At 39.5% G+C, this 27208-nt stretch overlaps 1 protein-coding gene across 6 annotated transcripts in view; it reads right to left on the reverse strand.

The window, feature by feature from the left end:
* The window catches only part of EPB41L1 (erythrocyte membrane protein band 4.1 like 1), a 184023-nt gene extending 157501 nt beyond the window's left edge, over positions 1-26522 (reverse strand). The window contains exons 1-3 of one of the 6 annotated variants that reach the window (XM_088154346.1): positions 26399-26522; positions 25855-25947; positions 4899-4955 (exon numbers count right to left, since the gene is read on the reverse strand). The gene's annotated coding sequence lies outside the window, so the exon portion shown is untranslated. Of the gene's footprint in view, positions 1-4898; positions 4956-24747; positions 24922-25525; positions 25747-25854; positions 26302-26398 lie in introns of those variants that run through there. The other 5 variants (XM_088154349.1, XM_088154350.1, XM_025165419.2 and 2 more) reach the window with 5 other exon arrangements.
* Positions 26523-27208: the final 686 nt, after the last annotated feature.

A 27208-nucleotide genomic window follows, 5' to 3' on the forward strand; every position in this document is an offset into this window, starting at 1 on the left:
GTAGATTAAGTCCACAGATAATGAATAAAAACTCAACATTTCAGTATGCTGCAAAAGAAAACTGCAACAGTAAAACTTTGAAGCCAAGAGCTCAGGAAAGACGAGTTTAATTTGTATGTGAATACTGCAACAGCAGATAAAGAAGAAGCTGTGAAAACAAAATTATTTTGGTATCTGATTGAAGAACAGAAAAAAGGGATGGGAGAAAACTATTCTGTATAGACTTTCTTCATACCCTTGACTGCAAGAATGGATTTTTTTTTCAGTGCAACCCATTAAAATTATTATTTCAGTTGAGATCAAGGAACAGGAGAAAGCACTGACTGAGAAGTGCATTGATCTGCAGATACCATCAGTCAATAGTAATTTTAGAAATATTAAAGATTCATTGATAAGCACTGGACAATAGTTTAATACATGAAATAAAGATGAAAAATGGTTGCCATGAGATTTATTTTGTAAAAAACCGCAAAGAAATGCAGGATGGGTAAATTAGTTTAAGACAGAATTATTCAAAAGTTGCAAATACAGGTAGTAGAATCTGCTATAGTCAAAGAGAAAAAAAATAGAGCAAGAAATTGAAATCAAAAACAAAAGACAGAATAGAACTGTTTTCCCCCAACATGTGCCTTCCTGTTATCCTGGACTAAAATTCCCAGAATTCCCAGCCACTCTGACCAATACACAGGGATGGCACTTGGTTGGGATAGTATATAATATCTGGTGAAAACATAAAGAAAAAAGAGAAAATTAAGAGAAGAATATTGAACCATTTTGTATTCAACTGCTTATTAAAAACAGAACAATGAAGACTACATTTTCAATGTCCATTTTCAAAGATTTAGAAAAAAATCTTACATTTATTTAGACCATGAATCCAATTAGATTGTGTTACCAATTGCAACATCATCCACGTATTCAATAATCCCGGAATATTTTATTGGTAGAGACTAACCAGCTGGCAGCAATGTTAAACCTGTGAAAAGTGCAAACTCAAAATAGGTAGGTGGTCATCGCTCCAAAATTATACTACCCAATCTGAGGTTGGGAGATAAAATAGTAACCTTAGAATTGGAGAGGCAGTTTCCTGGATTAGCCATTTTCTTTGACATTGTTCTACATCAAAATGGCACCTTCATTAGCAAACCATCAAGACCATGTCTTTCTATCTCCTATCTAACAGAGTAGGTCTCACCATTAACCTCTGGCTAGACTAGCACACTATGATAAGTCATTATTTGCATAAACATAATCTATAAAATGGTAATGACTGGTTCTGCACAAAATACAAAGCCAAAACCAAACAAATCTTCACATGGATCCAATTTCTGTCTCAATTATGATCTCTCCCCCAATATTATTGGAATCAATATCTCTTTCCCTTTACCCGGAAGAAACTTCTCCTGAAAAGAGAACAGAAAAAGAACAGGCCTAAGAGCTACACTGAGCTGACACTGTACTTCAGTCTCCATCATGCTGTTTATTTGTAAAGCGACGCTAAAGGTGGCTTCAAGAGAACTTCAGCCTAAATTCCCATGGAGCTATCCAAGGTGCTACACAGGACTTGAAGAGAAAGAAATTAGATCTTGATGGTTTGTTCATCAACAAAAAACTACTGTGGACATAATGTGAAATTCAGACATAATATAAACATGATAACAAATCAAAGCTAGTATACAAAGGGAAGAAGAGCACATAAATAGAAGTAAAAATCCATTATATATAAAAAATAGATTGTGATTCTGTAAAATAGCTGGATGTAACCTGTCAACATGGATTCTGGGCAAAACTGTGTATGGATTTGCTTAGTGGGGCAGATAGATCAATCAAACACATTTATTCATACACAACTAAATTATTCCTCCCTCCCTCCCCCAAAAAACCACCATCCCTACACAGGTAAGCAGCAACTGCCATTCCATTGCAGATTATTTTATTTTTATTATTAAATTTATATGCTACTCACCTCCCCCAGAGAGTGAGTCTCTTCCAAAAAGAAAAAGGAAATTAGTTAAGAACATCTCCTTCTCAGCTATGCACCAATGTCCACTGTTCTAGAATTACATCCGCAGACTAAGGCTACTGATAGCTTCTAGTAATAATGTCTTTTTCTAGTCATAATCTCCAATAACAAAGTCAAAGAAGTCTCAATACCATTTGGTAAGAAACACAAGCAGGGATGCTATTGAGCCCATTGCTTGCTGTAACCCACTGTTTTATTTTTTTAAGAATCCTCTGGAAACTATTAAATTTGTACACCGCCCAACTCTGAACAACTATGTTGAACCAAGGGACAATTTTGGAAATACACATTAAGTTTAAGCCTGGGATTTGTTTTGCTGTACTGCTCGTGTCTTATTCATTTCTAAAAAATGATTTTTACAAATACTGTAGGCAGCTTTGCAAGATCCAAGGAACCTGTCTGTTGGACACAATTACCCCCAGGGAGTGGAAACAGAATTTAACCCAGTCTGTAAACACAGCCATTGCAAAATAAAACATTAATATCAATTGATTTTTTTAAAAAAAGCATCACAAAGATCAGAAAGAACTTTAGCTGCTAGCTGAACATTAACAGATGATAATAAGGGAGAGAATAATCATTTAAAAACTTTAGAGAGATGTCAGTCACTCACTATGGCTTGTCAAGGTTGCCAAACAGATTGTCTAAGACCTGCTATCCCTGTGCAAATAGAGCAGGATGTTACTTTTATTTTTTCCTGTATTGGGAGGGTTAAAGGTAGGAATGGTAGGCCTCTGACAAGCCAACATTTCCCAGTCCCATTTTTACAATCCCTCCCCCAATACCCCATCCAATCCCCCAGGACCCCGAGGCTTCCGATTTCCATTCCTGCCCTTAAGGCAGGGGAAAAGACCTTTCTCCACAACATCCTACAACCTTCCAGAAAGGTCAGGAGACAAAGCTTAGGCCCCCAGCGTAGATATATTGTCCATCTCAGTGTAAAACATGTTGATTAGCCTATTTATTTAACAAAGGGAAGTGGAAGGTGGCCTGAAATTTATCTCCCATTTTCCTTATCTCTGTTCAGTTGCTGAACATAAACAGTACTTTTAGATTTAAGAAACTGTAGGCAGAGATTAGAGAATGGCACTCCAGGGGAAGAAGTGATAGTACGAAATGCTATGGACCTAGCTTCAATCATCTTCAGCACCAGAGACAAATGTGGGTCAATGTACAAAAATGAGGAAGATTAATGTTACTACCTCATTTCAGTTCTGTCCATCTTTTTCCCCCCAGCGGGCATGATAACATCATTATCATAACAAGTGGGGGTGGAAAGAAAGAATCACCAAGCCTTGCATAATACAAGGTAAATCCACTGAAATTGCCAAGCAGAAATTGCTCATATAAATGTACAAGCCAAACTGTTCAGGGAGAAAAACTGACAGCCCCTCAGGCACACGTTTGAATTTTATCTTCATCCATGCTAGCGACCTATTTACAATTCTCCCAAGAAACAGATTCTTTCCTCAACCCACGAATTATTTTCCTTGACAAGACTGTAGCCACTGCTTCACCTTCAGAAAGTAGGACCTTTCTCCTGCTTCAGGGAGTGGCATAAACCCATCAAACATGAGATAATTTTACCAGTTTGGTTTTACATGAAATGAAATCCTGATGGATGATAGCCTCATCAAGCAAGCAGCCCTTATACAGGAGCAAAGTGCCAGAGGTTTAGTAGACCTAAACTATCTGTAGATCACTTGGGAAGTTCAATATAAAATAATAAAGATTTTATATAATAATTATAGCTGAACAAAGCATTGAAGGGGTGTTTTGCTTTGACAACACTTCATGGGAAGCACCTCCTGGGAACTTCTCTGCAAAGCCAAGGATCCTCCTGTTTCTACAGAGTAAAGTGAAGCTGCCACTTTGTTTTTATGCTGCTCCAATAGCCTCTTCTGGCATTTCTTGTGAGCTACCAGAAACACCAGAAGAGGCTTCTGTGCATGTGCAATGCATTGCAGAAACCTTCTCTCTCTACTGGAAATACTGGGGGAGGCTCCTGGAGCAACCCAAAGCGCCTTGATGAGGCAAATTCCTTTGCCTAAATGCCTCAATGGAGTGGACAGCATCATCTCTGAAAACTGTGACTGCCTCACACAGGTCTAATAATAGTCATACATGGTGCAACATCATAAATGTCCCCTATAGCAAACTTAATAAATATGTTCAGTAATCCATATGTAATTATGAAAGATTACTACCTAAGATCAAAATACTTTTAACTAAGAGGACAATATCTTGATCAAATGCCTGTACCCAAAATATATTAACTATTCAAAATGATGCAACAGTTTGAATCAATGCTTCCATTCAAACTGACTTGTCAAATCAAGTCAATAATATGAACTGAATTAATTCAACATCTCAAATCAAATCTTGGATAATTTACACATCACTAACAAAAACTGGAAGATGTGAACATCTAACTACTGTAATCCGGAAGCATACTATCTTCACACCAACCTCATCCTCACAGCAGACACAGTTTTACTTTTATAGTGCTACTTCTAGGGCTAAAGAGCAGATTCTTCCGTTAACAACTTCTGCCTTCAAACTATAGTTGCAGTAGCTCCCTTGACCCAACTATCTTCATTCTGATGAAACTAAACAGAAATCTGTTAGTAAAAACTCTGTTTCAGTGTCCGTCAAACTTCATGCTGTTCACTGTGAAGACAACATAAACTGTTCCTTGGTGATTTCTAAAATTATCTTGTAATTCTTGAGAAAAAGCTTACCAGAAAACAGATGATCAAATAGTAGTTAAAATTTTAAAACATGCTAAGGTAACAATTTGATCTTTTGTTGTTAGTGATCTTCCATTCCAAAAAATGAAAGTGAGGAGTCAGATAAATGATAATTAAATACTCACCCAGTCTCCAGTTAATGTCCTGGGTTGTGTTATCTCTGTTCAGAGGCTTGCTGGACACTAAAGGAAAGAAAATGAGAGAAAGAATACAGGATGTTTACCAATGTTCTTGAAAACAATAGAATTGTTTTTTTTCTAGAAGTTGTTATAGTTAAGACGCCTCCCATTTGTTTAGAGCAAAGATAAATCACATGTATTATGTGGGTTCATGTGGTTCCTGAATCTTTTTTATGAACTGTGTTAACTATGACTCTCAAAATGTGGCTTCCACAGGCTTTTTTAGGCATCCAGAAACACACTCAAGCTTCCCCATTAATACACCTTGGAGTTTTGCTGATGCCATTGCTGAAAACCTCTTGAGTGGGAAATGATAATGGAACACTAAGATAGGATTAACTGAGCTTTGTCTTCTCAAAAATGCCTCATTTCCTTCAAAAAGAAATCACTATCCAGCCTCAACTATATGTATGGGATGACCAACCACTTTGCATCATTGTCCCATTCACTGCAGCTCTTAATTACAGCACCAGGATGCTGTATCAAAAGGATGTCCATCCCTGATGTACAGGATCTAGATTTTTTTTTCTGTAACTTGAGTCACCATAAGATGTTCTGTACCTGATACATAAATCATATATACTGATACAAAAATGTAAAATGTGTATAACGGATCCTTCATACCCTGATAATTCAACCCACTTTGTCACCTACATGCACAAGATTGTTTAAACAGTCATTATTTTCATCTATCCATCCATTTATTATCATGCTCATATATGACCAGAATCTAAAGTATCTTGTGCAGGAAATATTATGTAACAAGGATACTCATAATGGTACAGTGCCTGAATGTTAACGTATCCTCTATTTACTACAACTTAGTCTACCTAGCGGTTAAATTTTTATATGAAGCTGCAGTAGTAGTTTTAGTGAACATCTATCTGCCATCTTATACGTCTCCTCGCTTTTCCCCTAATGTATGGTGAATTTAGAAAATTTAGTGCTGAAGATAAATTGTAATTACCCCAGTGCTATTATAATTTTAGTGGGAGATTTTAATGCCAGAGTTGGGGCTTCTTTACTTGATTTTGCCCGGATGGGAGTTATTCCTGAGGATTACCTCACTAATAACTTACCCTGGTGCTCCAGAGATTCCAAAAGAAATATGGCGGGTTCATGTTTGGTCTCTTTAATCTATAAATGCAACCTTCATATCCTAGGGGGTAAGGACTCTGGCTTCATATACTCTTTTACATATCATTCAGGAAATGCCAGCAGTGTCCTAGATTACATCTGTGTCTCATGAAGCAAGTCCGGGCTCTCTTCAGACATTCAAGCCCATGCGAGAGAGGACAGTGATCATCAGCCAATTACAGTTGGTTTTCTAACCAGATCGGACACTAGACCATCTATGCCACATGATAAGAGGCTATTAGCAAATATCGAAATTAGGCAGAACAAAAGGCTTAGGTGGGCCAAGGTAGATACTAAGGCATTATCTACCCTTCTAAACTCAGAACAGGCCCAGTCCTGGAGAAACTCTACCTCTACCCCTACCCAATGCCCAGATAAGATCCTGATACGCCTATCTGACTACCTCATTGAGGAAATTCCTAATTGATAAAGCTCCTACTAGAAATCATTATCAATCCAGTATAAACTGGTTTGATTATGACTGTTTACATTCTAGAAAACATTTGAGGACAGCAATGTGATTGGACCAGAAATATCCTAGCTTAAAAAATCATTCTAGAATGTTACGAACTAGGCATGAATATAAGAAACCTATTATGTCTAAAAAAGCCCTTTATACTGCTAAATTATGGGCAGATTTGGAACTTTCAGCAAAAGGAACTAATTCTATTTTTTTCTGGAATTCCGTTTCAGGTCTATTGAAGGAATGCAAATTCCAACTTGATATTCCTATACCTGCCTTAGCTTGGGAGGATTTTTATACAAGCATGTTTACAGACTCAAATCAAAGCCACCCACAAAAGAGATTAACTGAGTCCACACATTTTGAAAACCTCCCTCTTTGGCCTCCTGTGTCAGTAGCTGAAGTTAAATCCATGATCCAATTCTTGAAACCTAATAAGGCCCCAGGAGAGGATTTTTTACCTCCAGAACTCTTTAAAACTCATATTGACTGGTGGGCCCCATTACTTGCAGGCCTGTTTTCCTACATAAACAATACAGGATTTATTCCAGTAGGGTGGGAAGTTGCAATTGTCATCCCCATACACAAAAAGGGAGACAGATCTGACCCTCAAAATTATAGACCAATAAGTCTTATCAGAATTGTAGCGAAAATGTATACTTTTTATACAAGCATATTTGGGCTATTGGGCAAAATAGAGGATTGGGTAATTAGGACAAACCTCCTTGTAGAGGAACAAACTGGTTTTAGACCAGACCGCTCTACATTAGATAACTGTTTTATCTTATATCACCTTATTACAAAACAACTGGCTACAGGCAATAAACTGTTCACTGCTTTTATAGATCTAACTGCAGCTTTTGATTCCATAAATAGAAATGTTTATTATTAACTTAAATATGGAGCCCAGACTTTTATTTCTGGTAAAGGCCCTTTATTCAAATACCCATCTAAAAGTAAGAACTGGTGTAAATGGCTCCTTAACTAAGAGCATCCCCACTCATTGAGGTGTTAGGCAGGGTTGTATCTTAGCTCCAATGCTTTTTAATCTTTACATAAATGATATGCCAGGGTTCTTGTGTAGCCCAGACACACACATGCTAAAAATTCATGGTACATTTGTAAATGTTCTTTTATATGCGGATGACATGGTTTTAATGGCACACTCTCAAATAGGCCTGAGACGACTCTTGAAAAAGCTAAATAATTATTGTGTTTCTAACTCTCTAACTATAAATAAATTCAAATCTAAAGTGATGGTTTTTAGCAAAAAGAGAGTGAAATACAATTGGCAAATAAAGGGGGAGCCAATAGAACAGGTGAATTCTTTTACCTATTTGGGAGTGGTTTTTACTGATACTGGAGCCTGGGAACATCACTTTCAAAGGACAGCAGGGAGGGCTGAGGTCTGTGCCAAAAGTTTACTTAAACTGTATAATTATAAATATCCTGGCACGCTGAGCCCTATACTGAAAGTATTCAAAGCAAAAATTGTCCCAATGATGACCTATGGCGCGGAAGTGTGGGGCCTTGTAAAATCTGTCGCACTTGAACATGTCCAGACCCGTTTTTTAAGAAATATATTGGGAGTTATAAGAACACGTCAGCCCCCGCAATCAGAGTGGAAACAGGTACCCATTCTATACAGAGCCAGTCAGTAATTAAGGTCTTTTCTTATTGGCAGAGATTCCATTTAATGGATCATGATAGGCTTCCCAAATTATGCCTGTTGGAACAAACAAGTATGGACCTCTCCATATCCTGGCTAAAACATCTTACTGAAGTTATTTCACAATACGGGCTTTCTACTCAACAGGTACTCATAAATTCCTCACAGGCAAAGGATATTTTTAAATAGCGAGCTCTGGATATCAGTGCCCAAATGGACATGGAGGAACTGGCTAAAAATGGGTCATTAAAATGGTTAGCTAAGAATAAAATTACCTTTAACCCTGAAAAATATCTGTCGATGAGTCTAACTCAAAACCTAACGGCCTACACTAGAGCTAGGTTTGAATTACTGGACTCCATGGTCAAATATGGTCGTTTCCATCACGTGCCTTACGATGAGAGGCCATGTGTATGTGGGGACCCAGCCACAGAAGATATTGCCCATGTTTTGTTCGACTGTAAACTTTATGACTCACTTAGGCGTAATTATTTGTCCCCTCTGTTGGAAAGAACAGTCCATTGGGACTCCAAACACAGATTATCCTATTTTCTTTCAGGCACAAATATCTTTATTGTGAGTAGGACTGCCAAGTTTGTGGATAAGGCAGCTCAGTTGAGAGCCCGATATATAGAACAGATTGGAGTATCATGTAGGGGTGATGGTTTTATATGAATCTGGATTATGATATTAGCGTTACATTATTATTTTATAGTAGTATTATACTTTGTACTACCCCATTCTATTATTATAATATTTTATTGTATCATGGATTTTGTGTATTAGTTATTTGTTTCACCTTTGCTGATGTTTCTTATCGTTGATATGGTTGTAAGACTAATCAATAAAGTTGAAAGTACTACAACTTAGTAAATTGATTGTTACCAGAATTATAAGTGGTATACAAATAAGTACCTTTGCACTTACTAAAGACATTCACCATCAGAATTGCTGTAGGAAGTGGCATAAGCATTTGTGAGTCCTGCATAAACAATTACCTTTCAACAAATGACAACTTTTCTGGCCTACACATTGTTCCAATTTTAGGTTCAAATGTTGGGGTATCATTACCTTCTTATTATGTACACGACTTCATTACTTCTGCCAAGTATCCCTAAGGAGATTTTGGAAAGCAGCATTTAACCTCTGGGGTCATTGCAGATTCCAATGCAGAAGCCACAAAGAACTTTTTTTACTTTGGCCTAACAAAATATTTGCAGAGGCATCGCTGATTTCTTGCAGGTTATATATGTTTAGTATCGAATCAACTGGAACAATACAGGTAGTCAACGCACAATGGCCTGGTTTTTCACATTAGCATGGATTTTGTAGAAATAAGAATATTTAGACAAGGCCCACAAAGAATAATTTGCATCCTTTTCATTGACTATCTCAGTAACACACCTGTTGATTCTCTTTGAGCTACTATGCCACAAGATCAGAATTTTCCATTCATCCATCAGCATTCATTTTACATGTCTTCAGCACATGCCTCTAGACATCCAATGTACTGAATGTGTATTCTTAGAAAAGAACCAAACATCAATAGTTACTGTAGATGGTATATTCTAGGTGTGCAATCAAGACCTTGTGTGTGCACTTTCAGAAAAATGAATGCAAAGGTAACCTTAATAGTTCTGTTTTACAGCATTTATGTAGTGGCTTCTGTGATACAAAACACAGCTAAAAATATCACATATTTTTTAAAAAAATCAAAATTCTGCATTACCAAAACACACAATCTGCAAACCTAATACTTCAGAAGTCTCCCTTTTACAAAGCATAATTACTTATCTTCCTTGTTTTACTTTTGCTAGCCATGGGGAGTGGCAAAAAATGTTCCACTGGATGTACTTATCATCTCAGATCTTAGTAAATATTTCAATACACACTATAGCAAAGAATATGTGTCCACAATATAAAAAGTATAAACAAACGGAGCAAGTAATCTGATGCCTTCCCAGTGTTATGGATTAAAACTCCTTTAACTCCCTGCCAGTATAGCAAATGGTCAGGGATTTAGGGCATTTTAATCCAAAATGTGTGGAACAGTGCTTCTTAAACTTTTTGACCCAATTACCCTTTTCCTGGTCTCAAATAATTTTATTACTCCAAAAAAACAAAACTCTGTTGTTTTACCCAAGTGTCTCAGCAACGGCAGTCCCAAACTGGATCGATTCACAAACAAGCAATTACAAATTGCTCCATCACCCCCAGGATATGCCCAATTTACCTCCCAGTTTAAGAACCACTGGTCTAGAGGATGGCTTAAAAAATGTATTTTAAGGAGAAAAATACAAAGCCGATCTTGTGCCCAGTACCAAATTCTTCCCTTGCACAGAATTTCAGAGCATCAACAACTTAGAATGCTAGACTTAAAACAGCGGTGGAAAGGGGAAACGAAAGGAGTAAAGGTTGCTTCTGACAACAGCAAGGGAGCAGGTACAATGCAAGTCATTATCTGATTGGAAGCCCAGCAATTCCTGATCTTCCAGTTCTCCTGAGTCTCTACAAGCAAAGCCTGCCAACTGTATTCTAAAAACATAGCAACCTACATTACAAAGACAAGTAAATACACTATTAAAACACTTCTACAACAGTGCAACAAGCCACAGAATACCTAGGTACAATCCATCAACCACAGCATTCCCCTAGTATAATATTCACAGGGAAATTCAGGAACAGCAGTGACAGTTAAACAGGTCATATATCAGAGGAAACATCTTCACATTTTTATGAGAGTCCTTTCTGGTATTTTGCTTTGCTTTGCTTCGTTCTGCTGCTGCTGCTATCACTTTCTTGAGATCTTGGCTATTTTTGTATTTTGTTGTTATGCCATTTTGAAGATTCTGTCAAAAAGATACTGATAAATCACAGTGAACAAGAGTTCCAGCTATAGATCAGCCTTTCCTCAAACTGATGTTATTCTGCCAGGAGATTATGGGGGATGGAGTCCGATACATCTGCCAGGGTTCAAGCTGAAAAAGATGGCTGTAAATCCATAATCCTTGCTCTGCTTGTAATTGTGTCTGGCAGTTTTAAACACAGAAAAAGTCTTGCAATACAAGTAGAGTGTCTGTATCCTGCAAAATCTGGAGGAAATCTAGGTAGCAGCAAAGAGATCTAGAAAATTCTTTGTTACCATTTAGCGGTTATCTGATTTTATGCAGTCTATATGGTATCCCCAAATAAAAATAGTTAAAATTCATCTAAAAGTTTACTTGTTAGCTGACTTGTTTCTGTTTCTAAATCCATAGAAGCTTTGCAGTTGCAGCAGCCTTTTTTCTTCTGAAAACAGTCCACAGCAAAGCTAGAACACATCCTTATTCTAATGAAGATCATGAATTATCTGCTTACACCACCTTTTATCAAAGCTTAAACAAAGAGCCTCTATCCATGAACTGAAACTTGAAAATATGTCATAGTAGTAATTTTTTCACAAAGAGGTATTCTTGTTTACATGTTCAGATAAGCTCTAATTATTATTTTATGTTTAACCACTTACCAATTTTGCCCCAATAAACTCAACTCAAAAGGTATCATGTATCTATGTTATCCTAGTTGGGCAAAACTTTTCTGACTAATGAATACCAGATCTCATTGCAAATTTCTTTCTAACCTAATAATTTGTCCAATTGTTTGGGAGTAACTTTCTCTTTGTTACAAGGCCAACAAAGTTCTAGTTCACAGGCAGAAGGAACAATTGTCACGGCGTTAACTAATATAGCAACTAATCACAGGAAATACATATATTTTGCAGGATAAAGCACATAATTTCTGATATCATGCGATCAGCACATCTTACCTAATCATTTGAGAGAAAATTTAAAAGGCACTTCCTTACCATAGCCGTAAAGCTGTAAATATTCTAGGATATAATTACAATCAGGATATATTCTTCCTCACCTCATGTTCCTTCATTGATTGAATTTAGCAGGAGAAAGCTCCAAATCATTTTTCCTCAGAGCAAGAATGTCAGTCAACAGTCTTTATGGTTGCATCATCAATGTTCAAGACAGCATACTCTCCACAGAGTGGTTTGCCTGGTCTAGGCACTGTTAATGTGACATCATTTCTTAAGATGAAACTCTGAGCATCCTTTGATCCTCTTGTGTCACACCTGATCTGACTTATATTGATTGTTACCTCAGATTAATACAGTTTGATTGTTTTAGTTACATTTTGGGGTTGTCCTTACTACAACTAATTATCATAGAAAAAATAAGTCCCCTTCCTTTGCAACTGTATCTGCTTTTCCAAGTTTCATTGTTTTGAAGCAGCAGAATTAAGTAACTCTTGAAGTGGGAAAAACATGATAAAAGGTTACTCCCACTAACGACAATCAAAAGTGAGCTATCAGTCCAGCAGTTTTTCTCTCTACACCCACAACTAAGCTGAATATCATTACAAAATGAGTCCTTAGTATACAAAAGAAGATAAGTCATTCATTTTCAGGGGGATTTTAGCACCCTGTGACCATGAATTTATGGAAGATAACTCTGGCCCTCAAGAAAGCGCTACTACAAACCAGAAATCATTAGAGGAATTATCTGGAAGAGCTTTGTTTTTTTTTTTTTTCCCTAGCATGGTCCTGATTTTGAATGTGTGGAAGATAAATGGAACCCTCATTCACATGCTAGAATTAGCTCAAAATCTAAATCCCATATTTAAATAGAATTAATTGCTATTGGACCTGCAGTGAGTTCCTACCTTATTACAGTTTAGAAGGGAACTTAAACATCATTTACCCAGTTGTTGTAATGCCACAAATTTAGCTTTTGTGTTAAAGATACATACTTTCATTTATGTCTTAATGTATATCTCTATCTTATACACTACCCAAAATGGCCAAGGGAGTAGAAGACCTATACATTTTTCAAGTAAATAATAAACTCAAATGTTGAAAGCACAAAAGTTGAGCTTGCTTTATTATTTATTCAAAAATTATAAACTCTTGAGGACAAAGAAACCCAGCAGGTGGTAGGTGGCTAGCCTTGTCCAGGTACAGAAGCTAAGCAAGGCCAGGCCTAGTAAGCGTTTGGATGGAGACACCAGGAAATCCCAGGGCTGTAGACCGGAAGAAGAAGAACATCCAAGAAGAAGGCCGAGGAAAACCAGTTCCATACTAGTACCAAGAAAACGGCACAGACAGCTCCAAGAAGTCACAGGATCTGAACATGACTTTGCCATTCTTTTATGTGCCAAATACCCTACTGGAAAACAACCATGCTGAAGAATACCCATTTGCTTATTGTAAGATGAAAGAGCCACACCTGAAGTTTGGAGATGAAAGAAAAAAGTCACCTGATCGTTTGTGATATCCATTCACTCCATTACAGAAAAAGATCATCCAGCTCCTTTAAGAAGGGAAACTTTAAAATAGACGTGGTAAAGCCAAAGGGAGTAAGAGATGCCTAGGTGTAAGCCATGAGAAATAACTCATTTAAAATTGTACTAAATTGCTGCGAGAGCTGGTTTTTCTTGCCTTTCAGCCCCTTGAATCTCTGTGCCTGAAGTAACAGGACAAAGCACCGAAAGCAAAGGGAGATCTTCTTTCAAGTGCAGGTGGTTAGGCTGTTAGAAAATACCCTGAAATGTTACCCCCAGCCCCATCCACCAGAGAAGAAAGTATATGACAGTGTCATTGTTTTTCAGTGGAATTTTCCACAGAATAAACCCTGCGGCTGCCCTTGAAATAGAGAGTCAGTTCTCTATGTTCAGGACAGCATCATTTGGGGGGGAGAGACAGGAAAATGGACCAATTACTCCTTTCGTGTTTCCTCAGGATCCATGAATGTTATCTTATGGGAGGTTATTGAGGAACTTCCCAATCACAAGCAGGTTCTCTGCCTATTAGCATAGAAAGACTTCAGTCACCAGGCAATAAAATGTAGTTTAGAGCATTGTTTCTCAACCTTGGCAACTTTAAGATGGGTGGATTTCAACTCCCAGAATTCCCTAGCTGGTTGGGGAATTCTGGGAGTTGAGGTCTACATAACTTAAAGTTGCCAAGGTTGAGAAACATGGGTTAGAGGATAATGTTGATTCTTCCTGAAATGCAATTGAAACTGGGCCTATTACAACAACACACATTGACTGTACACTACACTCCTTCACCCCAACCAAGCAACTCAGAAGAAGGAAACAGCCATTGTTGTCAATGGGGATATTTTATGTGAATCTCAACTCCAGACCTGGATGCAACAGTACATTTTCTAATATGTGCTTCTGATTTTTTTTCCCATACAGCACTTTTTTTTTCTTTCACAGATATAAACTGGGTTCCCACAATACAGTAGCCAACCTTTATTGACTAAATCACAATTTGCTGGATTCACACAACAAGCTAAACTAAAATCAAACCACTAGATAATGGCTTAGCACTCTCTGTTATTCCATGTGTAGGATAAACTGCATAAACACACAAAAAGGTATTTTCCCATAAATACACAGGTGGAAAAAGAATCATTCATTTGGGATACAGATATTTTTCTCTCTTTGCATGTCTGAAGTACAGTAGCTCTAAGCAGAACCTGGGTTTTCCTTTTGTGGTATTATTTATCTATTTATTTATTTAACTTGTATGACTGCCCATCTCAAGTTCATGATTCTGGACAGCTAACAATATTTAAAAACAAGATAAAAATCACATAACAAAATTATGAGTAACATGTACATAGTAGCCAAGAAAAAACAACCAACAGCAGCAATTAACACAATGAAAATACGGGCTCAGCCACGCATCTGGGCCCCCAGATTCAACAACAAAACCAGCCTTTCAAGGCCTTAGGAAAGATAAGCTGCATCTGGGCAAGTCTTATCTTTGCAGGAATGATATCCCAGAGGGCAGGCACCAGTGCAGAAGAGGCCCTCTTCCTGTGTCCCGCCAGGTGACACTCCCTAACAGATGGGACCTGGAGCATGCCCCTCCTGCTGGATCTAACAGGATGGGTAGATACAACTGGGGAGAGACGGTCCTGCAAGTAACCCGGTCCCAAGCCATGAAGGGCTTTAAAGGTAACTATCAGCACCTTGAAATGAACCCGGAAACATGCTAGCAACCAATGCAGCTTATGGAGCAGAGGTATCACATGTGCCAAACAAGACACCCGTAACTACCCGGGCAACTGCATTTCTTCCTCTTGCTGTATCTCAAAGATATGCCATAGTTCTCAGAAGTATGTGAAGAAGATGGCTCTGCCTATCAGTCTTCCTATCTCATTAGAGTGGGTGAACAAGTGTCTCTTTCATCACTGTATACCTGCAATTAACACCGCACCTGATTATCTTCCAGGGCTATTATGCTTAGCAGACAGCTCCTTTTGATAACTGCCAAGATGTGTTGTCTCTGCCACGGAATGACTAATAACATGAATAATTGGCTAGATTCACATATCTCACTAAGCCATGGATTGTGTTACCCACAGTTTGTTGAAAAAGTCCCAGTGGCTGAATTCATACAACATGGTAAGCCAAAACCAAGCAAAAGACATTATGGCTTGGCATAAGATATGAACGCAGCTACTGAGTAATCAGACTCAAATCAGACAAACAGTCAAACTTACCAGTGAATTAAAGCCTTCCAGATATTTTTAGAGCATCCTGTTTCAGCTCCTTCAATTCCCCAGCAATCTTTACTCTCATGAAATTAGATGTAGAAGAGCAGGAAAGAAGCAAGGAAATCAGAAGAAGATATAACACCAGCGAAAGTAAGAGGTCAAAGTCAAGTCACCCTCTAAGTGTTTGTTCTTCCCACTATTAGAAGAAGCACCAAAGGAAAATTGCTGAAATCCTGTCCACTTTCTTTTTCCACAAAGATAATCTAATTGTAAAGCACCAAACTGGAGAGCCAGTTTAGTGCAGTGGTTAAGGCACTGGGCTAGAAATTGGGAGACTGAATTCTAGTCCTACCTGAGGCACCAAGCCAGCTGGGTGACCTTGGGCCAGTCACTGTCTCTCAGCCCTAGGAAGCAGGCAATGACAAACCAATTCTGAAATCTTGCCAAGAAAACTGCAGGGACTAGTCCAGGCAGCTGCCAGGAGTTAGCACTGACTTGAAGGCATAAAGGGGGGGAGAAAACCCACCAAGCTGAACACAGCCACCCAGCTATGTATTACAGCAGTCAATGGGCTTTGTCTCCCTGGTTTTGCTGTTTGTCTTAGGATTGCAATCAAAGAGGAATCAGTTGAGCCCCTGGGAAGCTACTCCAAAAATGGCTGAAGTCAGAATCTGCAGACTGATCTCCTGTTTGGACAATAAAAAGCAGAGTTATAAATGGAAACTGCAAACTCATCTTTGACTGGATCAGCAGTTCCATCTTTTTCTGGAAAAATACTGATTTACAAAATATAAATCAGGACAGTGAAAATGTTGTTCAGCATAACATTTTATTTTGATCTGCAAGCAGGCATCTGCAGGTTTGATGACAGACCTATCAACGTTACCCACTAAAGCATGAAAAGGAAATGAATGGGAGAACTGTATCAAATTCAGACATGTGCCACTCTATCAGATTTCTGGATAAATCTAGCAGTGAAAACATGCTTTGATATTCTCCCTCTATTACAGAGTCAAACAAGCTATCTGTAATCAAGGCACTAGAAGAGATTAATCCAGAATAAACAAGGCAACAATTCAGATTCTTCATTTAGTATTTCTTAGCAAATCCTAAACATTGAAGACATTTAGGCAGCCTAGTCCCAAAATGTTTTCACATAGGCTCCTTATTCTGTTTATCTGTCATAGGAGCCAGGCAATTTTTTTTATTAAAACCTGTTTGCTCAAAGGCTGTTCCAGACAGATCTAAAAGGGCAGAGGTGCTGCTTCTTGAATCATATGGCAAAAATACCACCACGCCACAATTCATCTGACTCATCAAAAAAAGAACAAAATTTAACTCTTCTGCAACTGTACATTTTTAATCAGTTCTAAACACTGCCCAGTTCTGTGCTACTAGAATATAAAGTTTACTGTTCTCTGAGATTTTCATCATAATGGGATCCTAGTTCACCATAATCTATGGTGAACGATAATTCTGACTTTCTATAAACCAGTGTTGTCCAAAGTTGGCCACTTTAAGATGAGTGGACTTCAACTCCCAAATTTCCCCGCCAGCCATGCTGGCTGGGGAATTCTGGGAGTTGAAGTCTACTCATCTTAAAGTGGCCAAGTTTGGACAACACTGCATTTGTACCACCTAATGCAATCAAGGAGGACAATCCCCTGTAGTGGTTCCTGTCTTAACTGCCCCAAACTAAATCCAGCTATCACTATTGCCTTTTTCAACTGTTTTCAATAGGGCTTGCACTATATCAACCCTACTTTATATCACAGCATTACTACTCCCAGAAATGCCCAGACACAAGGTCTTTTTGGAGCATGGAAAGTAGAAGAGCAAATCTGGACAGCCCGTAGACACAAACATTCAAGCAATACATGGAACACCCATTCTGATCTCTCTCCGGCAGAAAAGAACAAGACCTCCCATTTTAAAAAGATATTTTAAGGCTTAAGTACACTTCATAGAATAATGGAGTTGGAAGGAGGTACTTAGGCTATTAAATTCAACCCCTTGTTCAAAGCAAGAATCTAAATTAAAGCATCTTCAAACAATGTCTATCCAAGTTCCTCCTGACAGCAAAATTTACCAAACCCAGGGATGGGGAGAAAAAATTTAAAAAGTCCAGAATACCCAGACTTCTTAGGTCTTTCAGTATTGATAGAACCTCTTACCATTAGAAATTATGACAAATCAATAATACATCTAATTAGAGCACTTTAATTGCTTCCATTGCTCATTCAAATCTATTGCCACCCCCAAGCACAGAATCAGAAATAACCAATGCTGCCCTTTCAGCAACAGCATCTATCACTCTTCTTTTTTACGACAGCCTCTGAATACTGGAGAGGGAGAAGGAGGGACCTAGTCTTGTATTTCCCCTCCTCTGCCTTCAAAATTCACATCCCTCCAAATTCAGACGCTTTTCTACAAACAGCAGATTTGACTGGGTTCCCACCTGGCTGCATCTGTATGAACCAGTAGTGTTTTTCACAGGCATTAATTGCAAGAAATAATGTTAGTCTAAGAGATCATGCTGAAATGTATGTATGAGGGGTCCCCTCCAATACCCAAGCTTTTCATGAAATGACTCTCTTTTACGCTGCTAAGATGCAGTTCCTTTCAAAATCCTGCAGGAGAGAAGGGGGGAAAAAAACAGAGCTAAAAATATGCACTGAAAGGTGTCACATCAGAAGCAGGCAGATCATAAGGCAGGACAGGAGGGTCATGAATTCATTATGAGCCCCTACTGAAGCTTCACAAAAAAAAAAAAGCCTTTATCTCTCCTCTATTCAAATTTTTAAAAAGATAAAGTGGGAGGGGGGGAAGAGAGGGAAGAAGACGAAGAAAAAACATTTCCTTTCCACATTAAGAGATTCTTCCACCCTGTGCATTGCATCCACATTCCCATCTGATCCACAGCAGACATGCATGTCCTATATTTCCCACTTTATAGGCGATTGAAACAAACATACAATAAGCCCTCAGTATCAGAGGGCCTATGGAATCTTTCTTTCTTGCCTAGCAGGTTTTATATCCCAGCTGTTTTCCTCTGGTTTATATTTAATTAAAAAATAAATAAATGGGAAACTGGAATGTTGCAAAGCAAAGCATTAGACTCACGCATAATCTTTATGTGCAGTGATGTTTCCAGTCTTCTTCCCTACTCCACCACCAATATCTTAGAGGTGTTCTTAAAAAATAAATATAAAAGAAGCCTGAATCCTAAGTGCTGTTTGGAAGTGTGTTCACCTACCTCATCAGTTTGTCTTTTGAACAATGAGTACTGTGTGAGTGACCATTTCCACTGTGGCAACCATTTTATGAATATGTCTATAATATCCTCTCAAAGTTCCAAAAAAGCTGGAAATTCCTGCAGTAATCGATAGAGAGACAAGATTACACACTAAGAGTTCATTTGGTACTGGTCAGCAGACTGAAGAATTTATTGACTTAGGCCTTATTTGTCAAAATGAAATTCTGAACAGAAACAACACTAGGGCCTTTCCAACGATCTAAACTGAAGTTACAATGCTAAATATACTTTGTGGAATGCTGTATCACACTCAAGAATTATAGTGTACATCAGTATTTCTCAATCTTGACAACTTTAAGATGAGTGGACTTCAACTCCCAGAATTCCCCAGCCAGCATGTGAACGTACCAATATAGCTGTTCCTTTACAATCCTAAGTGCAGTACTAAAGTGCTTAAGGTTTGTAAGCATTCACTTTTATGCATTTATGACTGCATGCATGCATAAGGTACTACAAAATGTTTTACATGTGCTTACATAGAGAACCTCTTGGAAACCACATGGTGGTAAAGAGGGGATCCAGACTTTTTTGCTATCCAAAAAAGGACTTACTATGCAGAAACTCAAAGAAATGCTTAGGAGTACTACTGAAGTACTGTTTCATAAGATGAAACTTATCATCTGTCTCTATTGCTTTAAGAAGAGAGCAGAGCTAACCATCTTCCCCCCAACTCACTGTCTACATGCACACATATCCCTGCCTCTACCACCTGTTTCTGCAAGCAAGCATTTATGAAGATTAACATTAGGGGCAACATTGTTTTGAGTAGCGGATTCTCTTTCTTCTGCTATACAATGGAAACCCCCTGACAGACAGATATATGGCTGCTCCAATCAGAACAATGGCTGTTCAGCTAAACCTAGCAGATGCATATTCGCACGCTCATATTTTTGCACAGTAGCAAACTTTATATGCATGGCACAGATTTTCAACAGGACAGTTCACGGGGGAAGTTCCGTCTGCTTTGTGTCTACTTTATTTTGATGTCAGCATTTCAAACAATCACCCCAGAACATGGGGCTCCAACAGCAATTCTTCATTTGCATAAGCAAAGGAAGAAAGGGGCAATGGCAGATGTACAAACATGGTTTCCTTCACTGAACTGAATGGAGAGGTCCTCATTGTATATCAGAGCACACACAGGGCTCTGGATTTGGAGCAATACTGCTGAATTGAAAATGAATTTGCATCTCCAAAGAGGTAGGGAATATAACGACAGCTAAAAGATGTACAGTCCATCTTTTTAAAGTTCTTCTTTAAAGTTATAGCACAAAGTATCTATTAGATATATTGAAATATATGCACAAATATAAAGGTCCTAGCATTCCCCCAGAGGCAGAAAAATATTAACATTTTCATTTCACAAAAAGTTAAAAGTGAAGGCAAAACTAAATCATACAGCTTGCCAAATTCAAAGAAAGAGAACTCAAAGCCAATGCCTGTAGCACCATAACTTCCAGCCCTTTAGCTGTGCACATCAAGAGATGTTTTCCAAAGGCAGAAATCAGAATTAAGTCTGCAAATGACATTTATAGTTTAAAAAAAATTGTGGGAAAAAAAAAAGAATAAAAGGAAGGCATTCTCTTGCCAGTGGATCAAATGCCCATGGCTAGCCATCTCAGTTTTAATCATGGCAATCTAGTCCCACTGAAACTGATGATGCAAAATTCACCTTTTTCATTAGGTAAAGTCTTGGGAAACACTGAGGTCAGTAAAAAGAGATATACAGACATTGTTGCTGTTCTGCAGAGAGGGTGATAAAAGGAAGATACTCTACTTTTCACCTTTTAGAATCAAGGGCTTCATTAGCCAGCAATTTGTACAAACCAATACAGAGCAGCCTACAGAGCACCCAGCATCAACCCACCCCTTCCTCAAGATGTATGTGTACCCACTGCAGCAGTAATTATTGTGAATGTTTCACCCCTATTTATAGAATATGTCTGATTTAATGCCTCCATTACTATCCAAACTTGCTGTTAAAGCAATAAATGTAACCCAGCAATTGCAGACAGAGCTGAGAAATATTTTGCTGCCATCAATGGTCCCACTGACAAAGAAGGCACAAGGGAAGCACACACACTACACAGAAAGATAAATCTCTGGGGAAGAGAAAGCACAAGTAATGCTTACTGCAGCAGCTCCTATTCTTCATTCACAACAAAAGCAGTGAAGCCAACCAGGGACAGAGTTAATTTCATACATGCAGAAACTCTACAAACGCCTTTTCTGTAATGGAAAGAGAAAAGTATGCATTGGGAAGATTCCTGAGAATCTGGGTTGTTTATAAATTGACTTTTAAAAATAGAGATATTTGTATGCTGCCCAAACACATTGCCGTAGAAGAATTAGGAGTGACAGGTAGAATAATCCAGATGTTTTGTACTGCAGCTCCTATTATTTCCACCCAGTGCAGCCGACAAACCTGTTCATTAAGGAGAGCAGAAGCTGTAGTCTGACATCTCAGTGCCTACTGACTGGGGAAGGTTCTTCTAAGGCAGGTCTGTGTTATGAAAAACTACCACCAATGGCTGTCTTTATCAAATAGTACTATGCTAAGAATGGAGCAGTCAGTGAAGCGTAGCTCATCCTAGAACCAATGTACCTAGGAGAGATGCATGAACACACACACACTCTGGCTCCAGACTACCAACAGCAAGTAGAAAGAAACTGCAAGATGTCTATTTCTGAACATGTAAACTATAACCAGATTTTTTTTCTTCACTCAAGCTGTTAAGCGTTAACTCTTCTGAAGACCAAAAAAGTCACTGCTACAAACACTGTTACAATAAATCCTTTCTTGCAGAGCAATACTACACCATCTGAAGCAAAGAAAACATGGGACAATAACTATTGGCTTTCAGAAAAGCAAGTCACCAAAAAAAAAAAGGAAATGCCACGTGATCAGTATATACAGTAACATCAAAGATACATTGGGCATCATTTAAAAGTGAATGCATAACTTTTAACCAAATTGTCAATTCAGTTTCCTCTTTTTTTTTTCTACAAAAGCTTTTCATTAGTCTTAAAATGAGTTCATGGACATGAAAGGAAAATGAGAGTCAAAGACAAAGCCAGCAAGTAGATCAAAGGCAATCAAACCACACCCAAATGCCCACAACAGATCAATAATAAAATTGCAAATTGTAGCAGTTCACAAATAAATGATGGTGAAACCCAATGTTTCTGGCTAACTGGAAGACAGAGAGAGATCTCACCTTTACTAATTTAGGCTGGAATTCTATGCACACTTGTACTGAACATCACCACTTATTTTTTTAGTAACTATGTGTAAGGTTGCACTACACATCAAAACTATGCAATAGAAAGAGTTTCCCTGAAATATTATTTTTACAGGTAACCAAATTGCCCAATCCTATTGTTTCATGATATTGTCTTGCCTGCAGGAAAGTGCCTCAGGGATCATTTTCCAAATCAGGTTTGGAAACTTCCTCTTAAGTTGTCAGTGCTATATAACCTCAAATACTTAAATCTCTATCTTCCTACTACAGAATTAAAACTGAAACCATATCATTACATTAAAATACACAAAGACGTCTGGACTGAAAATCCAACCTTGATCATGATTAAACATACTCCCTACAGCAAACAAATAAGTTGGAAAAACTACACAGAGTATGGAGCTTAATGCAAAAAAGGAAGATAACTAGTTAATTAAAGAAATGGGCTCCAAGTAATTAAAAAAAGCATGTTTGCCTTTTATCTTCTATGATATCCTACTATAAGTCTGGTTGAACACTTAGAAATTATACAGCAAGGAAAATGTTTGTTTGAAACCTCTGCTTCAAACTATATTATATTTTAAAAAATGCATTATAAACATAAATGTTAAAGGAGGAAGTTCAGGGCATACTGCTTATGTTCATCAAACATAATCTACAGAACTATCACCAGAATCCACATTCTGACATACAATTATATTGAAGAAACCAACAAGAAAAAAAAATGCAAGGACCCACTCAATATTCTTTAACAATTTATGCAAGCGAGACTTCTGAAAATCAGCAGGCCTTGAATTACACTGAATCAAGGAAAGAAGTACTTCAGTTCAGCAATAATACCCACCGCTGATTTTCCTGCACACACATGTACACATACATGCACACATACCCAGATTTAACATTTTCCTTCACTCTATTTACATAACCTCCAGGCTTTCTAAAACACAAAATCCAAAATTCATAGTCATTTTCCACATGGTCGCTTTTCATGATAGCAAATGTCAGTGATTTAATTCCTTTGCTGATCTGTAGTAGGTTTAATTCATATTCAGTCTTTTCTCAATAGCACAAACTGCATCGATAAGAGGTCTTTTTAAGAAACATCTTGCACATCATCCATAACAAATAAAAACATTTACAGAAGAAACAGTTGAGAATGCATTCACAGGCACATGCTGCAGAAAAGTCATCTAATTTCTGTCTGAGGGCTCAGAGGTTTGGGTCTCTTCAAGAAAATACATGCAGATCACCTAGAGTTCAATCAGCTCATAGATACAAGATGGAGCCTCTGGTGCTTCAAGTGGCAAAAGGCAACAGGAAGGGAGGAAGGCATGAATTGCCATTTGCTAATCAACTTACCATTTTCTTTCTTCTAAGCAACTTCCTACAGCACAACCCTCCAAAGCTGTTCTCCTGTTACATAGTGACTAATCTACTACAACTCATCTTGGTGGTATTGCATTCGTCAACTCACATATCAAAGCAAGATTTCCAAACGTATCTCTGCTTTATATGGAACCGGGTCTGAAGCAGAAGAGTCAGCAGTTTTCTGTTTCAGTGGACAGTGAACAACAGGAGCTGGCACTTTTCCTGTCCTCTTTTCCTTCCATAAATCTACAAAAATCAGAACCTTCATGATCATGAATAGACCCTGGCTCCTGCATCACTGGAGCAAATCATTAAAAAATAATCCTACGCCTATGTATAATTGGAAGTATTAAGTACAATAGAATTTTTCTCACAAGTGTCCCTAGGATTACAATTTAAGGTTGCAATCTTATTGGAAAGAAAGTGCCACTGAATTCAATAGGGAATTACATGTAAATAAGCAATCTTAAATTATCTTAATGTTAGTTAATCTAATCTTATTTAATTAATCTCAGGGTTCCTGCTGTATACAAGTAAGTAGCTTTTCCTTTAAGGACTCTACAACCAAAAGAACCTTCCAGGGCTGTCAGTTATATCAAAGCTCTATTATGAGGAAGACCATTATGCTATTTAGAGGGTCCACAGAATTTCTCAGAAATTAACTACAGCTATCCATCAAAAGTATGCAAACGTCCAACCAAAACCATTCAACCTTAGAAAAACCGTGTGTCTTTCCAAAAGCGGATGATTAATCGAGAATGGAGATGGAAGCCCTGGGACAGATCGCGGCTGCCCATCGCGACCACCAAAGAGCCTGGAATTTGGGCGTGGCAGCCAACCTCCGCTTCCCAGTCTCTCTCGGCTACGGAAAACGAGGAATCCGCTTCAATGCCACCAAACCCTGCGGTGAGGGAGGCCACCCGCTCACACCTGCCTGAGTATCCAAACACAAGAAGATCCATACATAGCTATCCCACCCAACGAGGTGGCCCATAACCTCTCTTTTCTTCGGCTGGACGAAAAGCAATCTGGATAGCTTACATCTAGAAAAGTACCCCTCGAAACCGCAGAACTCTTTAAACCGAGACTTTTTCAGTATCAGCACGCATTCTCTTCGCTCCGGTTTCAGCTACTGAGTAGTCAAGACGGCCTCGCATCATACGCGGGAGAGGAGTATTTTTTATAATGAAAACTGAACGCCGCTTCGGCACAGCTCCGCACCTTTCGAATGTTTGGAAAGAAAGTGGGGGCACTCGGAGAGAGACGGCTGCAGGAACAATGCGCGATTTGCCCTGGGATCGACTTTCTGGGAGACTGGGAGAAACTCGCGGAAGCAACCAAACAGCTGGCGCTCGCTCTCTCCAACCCAATTCGCCCCTCGGCTACTCCAACCCCTTCCTAAACCTCGAGGTCTAGAGGCAAGGCAAGGGAAATGTACATTGGACAGGAGTGGGGGGGAGGGGGAGAAAGGCTTAGGGTTTCAATTCTCAAAGGATGGGGGGAGAAGTTCAAGCTGACTTTAAAAACAAAAGGTATTAAAGATCAACAGGGCACAAGTACACCTGAATGCCTGGCTCCGATTCCCTTCCCCACCCCCATTTCCAGCAACCGGCAGCCAATGAAGGCCAGAGACGCGAGGGGAGAAACAACGCTGATTCGCCGCACCGAGGAAAGAAAGAAACACACCCCTCTCTGGAAGGGAGGAATATGGGGGCTCCGCACGAGCCAAAGGCGGCGTGAGATGAAGATCAAGAGGAAAGCGAGCATAAAATAAGAACGCTAACAATAACAGCGATAGAGCGGATGAGAACAATGTTACCTGGGAAGTTGGACAGACCAGAGAAGTCGAATTTATGAAATTGGGGGGAAGGCAAGGCAAGGCGCGCGCGAGCGGATCCCTCGCCTCTCCCGCCCCCAGCGCAGCCCGCAAACACCGAACTCCACCGAGACCCTCCACGTGATCTCGCAGCCCTGCGAGCTCCAGCGAGACCGCGGCGCCGCACGGTTGGGGCGTCTACCGATCAGTCCCGTCGGACGCGGTGGGAAAGGAGGCGAAGTGGGAGGAAAGGAAAAGCAAAAGACGGGAGGTGTCATGGGGGTACTTCGGGGGAGGGGACGGGGAGGGGAGGAATCGACGCCATGGCTAACCTTTTTTTCCCCTGAGAAATCCGGAGTCAAGATGTATCGCTGGCCGAGGAGAGGTTCATCTGGCGAGGAGAATCAAGGGCTTCTTCGAGCCTCCTTGCAATAAAAAAAATTGCAAATAGAAAATAAATGGAGGCGGGGTAGAACAATGCAGCGCCTTTCTTCCCTCGTTCTTTTTTTTCCCCCCTGTTCTCTAGCTGTAAGAAAAAGGAATCAGGCCGCCTTGGAAAGCGGTGGCGGGGAAGGGGAAAGCAATTAATAACAATAATCGCAATAATAATAGTGCAAGGCAGCCTCAGCAGCAGTGAGCGAGCTGGAAGGCGGGAGGGCTGCGAGCTCAGCGAGAGAGGCACGTCATGAGCAGCAGAACCAGCCTCCGAGGGAAAGGAGGAGGCGGGGGTGGCAGGAAAAGAGAAGGATCATCTATGGAACGAAACAGCCGCCGCGCGGTCTGCAACCACCAGGCGCTACGCGGTAGCGAGCCACCTCCGTGGCCGTCGCAGTCAATCTCAGGGCAGCTCGCGAGGGCTTCCAACTTGCAGCGCACCTGTTTACAAACAAAGGGCCCCCGCAGCCGCCCTCTCCAGCCCTTTCACGTATCCCAGGTGGAAAACAAGGAAGCGGCCGTCTATGGGACTATAATCCGATTCCGGGCTAACCCGCATTGCTTCCTAGTAGCCCCCCCTTTTTTTCCCCACTCCGAGAGATGGAAATCGTGTAGCCCCGCCCACAGCGACGCCCTTCTCATTGTTCCGTAAACCAAGGTGAGCACGCGGCCACGCCCCGAAATCACGCACCGTCCTTGGCCGCTGAAGTCACCGTCGGATGGGAGGGGTGTAAAAAAGGTGTTTCCAGCGTTTCTTACGGCGCTGCGTGTCCGAGGTTATATTCGGCTAGCCATCCATCATCATTGCTTTCATATCGCTTTTCTCAACACGTGAAAAACCCTTATAGCGTCTCTAGAAATTGTATGAAACCTCTTCAGTTGCTCCACGTTTATCGTTTAGCTTTTGGGGGGTTTTTTGTAATAGGACTACACCTGCAAAGTAGGGAGATTATGCCTATTCACACTCAGCTGAAAAAGCAATGGGTTTTGTTTCCAAAATGTCAACTGCTGAAAGCAGTTTATCAAAATAAAAGCTGAGTCGAGCAAAATGCATTTTAATAATGTGGTTCCTCACAGCCATTCAATGAATTTGTAGATTTAGACACTATGCTTTTTTGCATAGTTTGCTTTGTATCTGCTTGAGGGTGACACACCAGTCACAACCACCCCTTATTCAGTGCATGTTAGCAATACTGATTAATTACATGAATATAAATGGGCGCTGAAATGTTGCCATTAAATTTCCTATCT

This window comes from Python bivittatus, unplaced genomic scaffold, assembly GCF_059951505.1.
Source record: "Python bivittatus isolate LINGU-HERP-01145 unplaced genomic scaffold, Pbiv_v1 ctg000700_np1212, whole genome shotgun sequence".
Taxonomy (NCBI): domain Eukaryota; kingdom Metazoa; phylum Chordata; class Lepidosauria; order Squamata; family Pythonidae; genus Python; species Python bivittatus.